Consider the following 6,896-nt stretch of genomic DNA (forward strand, 5'->3'; position numbering starts at 1 on the left):
AGAGCTGGGTGATTAATTATAGTTAATTAATTAATAATTATTAGTAATTAATTATAGCCAGTATAATTAACTGCCTATGAGATTTAATTCTGTTGCTATTGTTGCATAGAAATACAAAAATTTAACAATGAATTGATTATTGGCACAAAGATAACCTATTACTCTTATTACTACTTTTCATTATGTGAACTATTCAAGTGAATAGAAAGTGCCATTATGTTCTCTCATAATTATTTTAGATTAATTTAAGTTTGTTAAGCTTAATCAGTTAGTGTTACAACTCATGCTGATTGAAATCAGTGTTTCCAGTTATAACTGTTTTTGTTAATCTAACTATTCAAGTTTTGTTTGATTAACCAATGTAGTCAGTTTACAAATTATACTAATTTCCCAGATGTAGTATTGGTTACTATTTAGAACTTGCTGATCTTGTTGCAGGTATGAGCACTGGTTAAGTAGAAAAATGGTAATATAAACACAGGAGAGTGTTATTTAATTTCTATTATTTAACACCTTTCATTCGATAAGTATTTTGATGAACTGATTAAAATAATTTGCGTTAATTCCACAACTTCATGATGCCAATCCACCAAATATAAATTACACGGACACTACTCGGGAACCCACAGCCCTTCACTGCTGTGCTTATATAGAGGACAAGAAAGAAACAGCAGTGTTGCTTTTACAATGTGGAATTGATTCTTCCATTAAAATCAAGCGGGGTAACAGTCTTTCATGCAAGAAAGATGTTAAACTGAGGCTATGATTTTCAAATAATGTGTGCATTATGTAAGACTAGCCACAAACTTGAATAAAGGGTAAAAGTCAGGAAAAAATTGTAAGATTTCCATTACTATTTTTCTTTTTTTGTTCCAGAATATTTACATGTGTTCATATCTTGGTTATGCAATGCACATACATTATTACTTTTTTAGTTTTAACTATAACCTTTGTTGCCTTGGTTTGCAGAGTCCATTGTACATTACCATAAATATCAAATTTCCTTTATATGCTAGCATTATTTATAATTAAATTATTGTTGGATTTGTTAATTGTGCCTTGAAAAACAGTTCCATTTGTCATGACATATTGGTGCCTTTATTTTACTTGTGTTTTGACTGTTAAATATGCTTTTTAATGATTAAAGTAAGTGACATTTACAAACTATGTAAAATGTAATTCCAGGAAAACTTGTTTAAAATTTGTTATGATTATATTTTTTCATTGTTTTTTTTTATTTACAAGCAATTTGTTTGCTTCCTTTCATACCTACTGTTTTTCTGACATTATATTTTTAAGTAAGTGACATTAGCTTAATTGAGAAACAGAAATGAAATATGTTGACTTGAAATTGTAACATTCATTATCACCATATTTCACTTTAGGTTATTTCTCAATAATGAAAAATCAGTGATACATATTGGATGTTAAAATTTCTTTAATGTATATAAATACAATATTTTTAGGTCAAATAGCTGCAGATCTTACAACAAATCCTCATATGAAACAAATTCTTTGTGTTCAGCCAATTAGAAAGCTTCAGAAAAATGCTGTTAGATCTGGGGACCATTGTTGAGGGTAAACTATTTAGTTTAATAACTTTGTACTTATGTTGTTACAGTGAATGAGTTGAATTTTTTCTCTACACAAAATCTGTAACTCTGTGTTTGAAAAAAAAATAATTCATTTTCATGTAGGAAAGTCTTCCATCAAAATGTCAGTGGAATTCGAAAGGAGTAATTTTGTGTAATGTATTATGCATCATTCATGTAAATACAGTATATATGTTTTTTATGAAAAATTAACCCCTTCTGGACTGAAGGGATATCACTAATATCTCCTGTCCTCTTCCTTTATTCGTTGTGGTGAAAATAGTTAACTAGGCTTCACAAAATTTGGTAGAAATTTTGTTAAAAGTGCTTAGTTTCTGTATAAAGAATTTCATGGAATTAGATACAGTAAATGTCATTTTGTTGTAGTATGAAACATCTAAAATCTCATGAAACTGTTTTGAAAATCAAATTCTTCTTTTTACCTTTTTTTTATTAATCTTAAATTTCCTTCTCATATATTCAATAAACTTTAACTTATTTGATATGCACTGGTGTATCCTTTTGGAACTCTATCTACTGTTTAAATCACATGCTGTAATTTATACCTGAAAGTACTGACAAAGACTTACCATTGAACAGTAACCTCACATTTCAGTATTTTGAATACTTCTTTTGTCAGACAGGATCCCTTGATGACTCTAATATATTTTTTTGTTATTGTTGTTGAGATCAGTTTGTGTCTCAAAATTATTATTTTCACTGAATGAGAATTTCTGGTATTTGCTTTTTTGTTTTGACATAAGAGTCTGTAAAATATATTGAATTAAAAAATGAAATAAGTGTCATCTTAGTAGTTCACTGTTGCAGGTCTAAGCTTATTCACTAGACTACAGTATGTTTAACTGATGTCTTATTGTAAAAGAATATTCCTATACATTAAAGACAAACATAAAATGGTTATGAAGAATGAAAAGTACAGCGGAAAAATATATAAAAAACAGTAAAACCTATAATTAATTGTGAAATATTTCAAAACATTTATTTTGAGGTTTTCCCTTTACTCTCTGAAATATTCAGCTTCACATGTTAAAGTAGAACTTATCTGCATGACACATTGATGATTATTTCCTTATGTATATCGTTTTAGAACCAAAAAAGTCTGTTTTATTATCATATTAGGCAGTTAAATAAATATGGGTTCAGTTAATAAATATGTAGTTGGAAAATAAAAAAAAGTGTAGAAACACAAACACTAGACTAAACAAACATTCTTATAAGTAGAGTTAAGAGTGGGATGTATACAGTCTAGAGATAAGACAGAATACTTTAGATGGATCTGAGATAAGACAGAATACTTTAGGTGGGCGTCTAGAGATAAGACAGAATACTTTTGGTGGTCTAGAGATAAGACAGAATACTTTAGGTGGTTTTTTTTTCAATTTTATTTTTAAATAAGTGTTAGAAATGCTATAATATTGATTCTTAAAATGTGTTTAAGTAATATCTTAATGAAATACAGTTAGAATTATTGTTATTCTTATTAAATATTGACAGTTGATTTTTGAATGTGCATGTACTGAAACTGACCAGAGCATATACTGGTCAGGGATGGTTCAAGCCACATTCCAGTTTATATGTAGTTACGAATGGGTGTCACACAAGAATTCAGTCTTTATATTTACTCTGAATTAGCATGCCTTTTTAAAACTTTACAGTTAAAGGGACTGAAACTGGGTGTATTCTTTAATTATAAGTAGTAACTTCAAAGTAGAGGTTTTCTTCTTTTTTCAGTAATGTATTTTTGTGAGTTTATTTGTTATGCATTGAACTTGTATTTAATTTTTCAGTACTTATAAAATTTTGTAGGCCTGGCATGGTTAGGTGCTCATAATCTGAGGGTTGCGGGTTCGAATTCCCACCGCACCAAACATGCTTGCCCTTTTAGCCATGGGGGAGTTATAATGTGACAGTCAATCCCACTATTGATTTGTAAAAGAGTAACCCAAGAGTTGGCAGTGGGTGGTAATGACTAGCTGCCTTCCCTCTAGTCCTACACTGCTAAATTAGGGATGACTAGCACAGATAGCCCTGTGTAGCTTTGTGCAAAATTCAAAACAAACTAAACCAAAATATACTTTTGTGTGTGTGTTCTTACTTTACTGGTTTGCTATTTTTACTCATTTAATGTTTTTTTTAATTCTTTAGAAAAGTAAACTTCTGGGGTGGAAACCATTTTGGGCTGTTTTAGAAAGAGGAGTATTTTCATTTTTTCTCTCCAGGTATGCTGCAATACTTTAGGTTTTATGTCTTTGCTTAAACATTTTGTTAAGGTGTTAGTGATTATTATGTTTAGTGTTTTGTGTATGATTAATAGTACCTTTTTCTTAAACAGTGACATCTGGTGACTAAATTTTAAATCTGAGCTTAAAATAAAAATTACTATCTTCTCTTGTTTAATTTTGTTTTCAGTTACAAAATAATTTTCATAAATACCTAAATGTTTTTATATTTTTATTAGTGTGACGTCTCATATGTCAGGAACTTAGTTGATAAGACGTCTGTTGACAGTTTAAAGGTTTATGTGCGTGTTAACATGAGCAATGTTAAAATTCTTAACAAAAATATGTCTGTGCTTGAATGTGCATACAAGAAAGGATTTTGTTCATATTTTTAGTTTATAATTTACTAAAGAAAATACACAATTATTGTTTTTATGTTTCTTAACTTTTCCATATGGATCACAGGTCAAAGGCCATGCCTTTGTATTTGTGGATTTGTTTTGAAAATTTTATTGAAGTACTATTTTATGAACTTGTATCATTAAATTTAGTATCGAACTATATATTAGAGTTCAAATTGTATAGTACATATAATTTAGTTTGTTAATTTAAAAGTAAATATTGAAAAGATGCATCTAAACATAGATTTTTATGTGTAATGTGATATAATGAATGCAACACTAGTTGAAAATAGATGTTTGTGATGTCAAAATACAAAGTAGATAGTTTAGTATGAATTAGAAACTGAAATTATCAATATTAAAAACATAGATTATATGGTAATAATCTCGTATCTTTTTTTATTTGCTGAGATGTCCCTCATGCACTGAATCAAAACAGTGGTCCTGCTCATCTTTTTCCATTTTTGGAAATGGTCTTTCATATTCACTTCTATATATGACATGGAAATAACCAATCAAAAGCTCAGAATGTCCCTTATGTGGTTTTCTCAGCCATTTTCAAATATATTATTATTTATTTCTTTTGAAACAAGCCATTGTGTTGGTAAGTTCAGTCTTTAGCCTGTTCAAAGTTTTATATATTTTTGGACCCAAATGCAGCTTAATTACTAAACTTGATAAATTAAATTGGAATCCTGTGGTATCGATATGTTACCTTATGATTTTTTTTTTTTTTGTTATTCAAAACAGTGGCCCTGCTCATCTCTTTCCATTTTTGGAAATGGTCTTTCATATACACTTCTATATATGACATGGAAATAACCAATCAAAAGCTCAGAATGTCCCTTATGTGGTTTCTCAGCCATTTTCAAATATATTATTATTTATTTCTTTTGAAACAAGCCATTGTGTTGATAAATTAAATTGGAATCCTGTGGTATCGATATATTACCTTATGATTTTTTTTTTTTGTTATTCATGTGTGTGTGTATAAAACCTAAGATAAATCGTTTCATCTCACATCCTTAACTTGTGAAATTTCTTAAGGCTTAGCAACTTACAACACACAGCAACTGAGTACAAATGGCAAAGTTAGAAGAGGCAATTGTTTGCTTTAATTTTTTATGTACTGTTCTATACATGTGTGTGTGTGTAAAAGAAATAAAGTTTAAAATTTATTTATAAATAATATATATATATGATGTATTATAACTGAAATGTGACTATTTCACAAAATACTAGTCCACTAAAAAACATACAAGACAGTTTACTTTGTAAAGGTCAGCTTTATATTATTAGATATGGTATCATGAGTGCATGCGCCATCGTTAATATCTGTGATGTTAGCCAGCAAAAAAGTCAATAAAAATAATAAATATATATGTAAATGTATAATGTTATGACATTTAAGCTATTTAGACTTAACATTTGTGTTTTTGAGTTATAATTTGTAATCATTAGGGGTAAAAAGCATGATTCATATTTATTTCTTAATTTTTTTTGTGGTTGTTACGAGCTTGGTCAAATGAACCAAACATGCACAATGATTCTAATTCAATAGTGAAAATAAAAGATAAAAGATATAGAAAAAAATTATATTTGATAATTATCTGGAACTTATAAATATTTCACGTGAAATATGTAAACTTTATGTAAAAGTATTTTTGATCTTAAAATGAAAATTATTCTGCATATTGAATAGTCAACATTCTAAAAGAAAAACATTTTGCAAGAAAGTCTTTAATTAAAAAACGTCTGAATATTTTAATTCAAAACCCCAGTATCTTGTGTATAAAAGGCTTGTAATGTTTACCAATAACTTGCAAAATGTTTTTAAATACATGCCTATATTAACAAAACTCATAGTATAATTACTCTCATGGATTCTTCTGTAGTTATGAATTCCCATTGTGGAAGGGTTAAAGAAACATGTATATTAAACAGGCAACTAAATGAAATTCATAACTATAAACATACTTCAGTTTTGTCACTTCAAATTTATTGTCTGTGGTAATAGCTCCCAAAAGCATCAAGGATGACCTATCTGTTGGACATATCTGAAACATGCAGATGAATAAGAAAATAGATAATAAGGAAAATGAAATTGGGGATAAGTTTTTGTGGTTATAACCAATAACTTCTGAAAACCTAAGGACTGAAATCACTTCATATGTTTTCCTCATTAAAGCTGTGTTAATAGTAAGTAAATTGGTAATAGCTCAAATCAAGGTATGAGATTTTTTACTGCATTTTAAACAAATAAACTTTGATGGATAAATTATTTTATGATATTTGAAAATAATTCAACTGAAAATAAGCTATGTACATATCGGTTTTCTCAACACTTCCTTTTCTTTTATTTAGAGCTGATGCAGCTACTGGGACAAAAAGAAAAAAGCTACAAATATCTCGATGAAGCTAAAGTTGTGGTAAGAATTATGAGTAATTTTTTATCACCTAATTTAGTTGTTTTGTTTTTTTATCTTGTTTACTGTGTTGATAAGTTGGATGTTACATGAAATGAAAATTGAAAGGAAAACAACTTGTGTTTTTTTTAATCAGATGAAAGGTGTTGAATGTCAGTGCTTTCTTTAACTGTATTCAGTTGGAATGGAAACAGTTTGATTTTCTAACTTGTTGTTGCCCAATTTAATGAACTTTGA

General features: G+C 28.5%; 1 long non-coding RNA gene across 1 annotated transcript; it reads left to right on the forward strand.

Annotated features, from left to right (window-relative positions):
- The first annotated feature begins 1,473 nt into the window (after positions 1-1,473).
- LOC143235314 (uncharacterized) lies at positions 1,474-6,663 on the forward strand. Its single transcript, XR_013019022.1, has 3 exons — positions 1,474-1,578; positions 3,759-3,832; positions 6,598-6,663. It is a non-coding gene; the product is annotated as an uncharacterized LOC143235314 (long non-coding RNA).
- The last annotated feature ends 233 nt before the right edge of the window (positions 6,664-6,896 follow it).

Source organism: Tachypleus tridentatus, chromosome 12, assembly GCF_004210375.1.
Source record: "Tachypleus tridentatus isolate NWPU-2018 chromosome 12, ASM421037v1, whole genome shotgun sequence".
In the NCBI taxonomy this organism is placed as follows: Eukaryota; Metazoa; Arthropoda; class Merostomata; order Xiphosura; family Limulidae; genus Tachypleus; species Tachypleus tridentatus.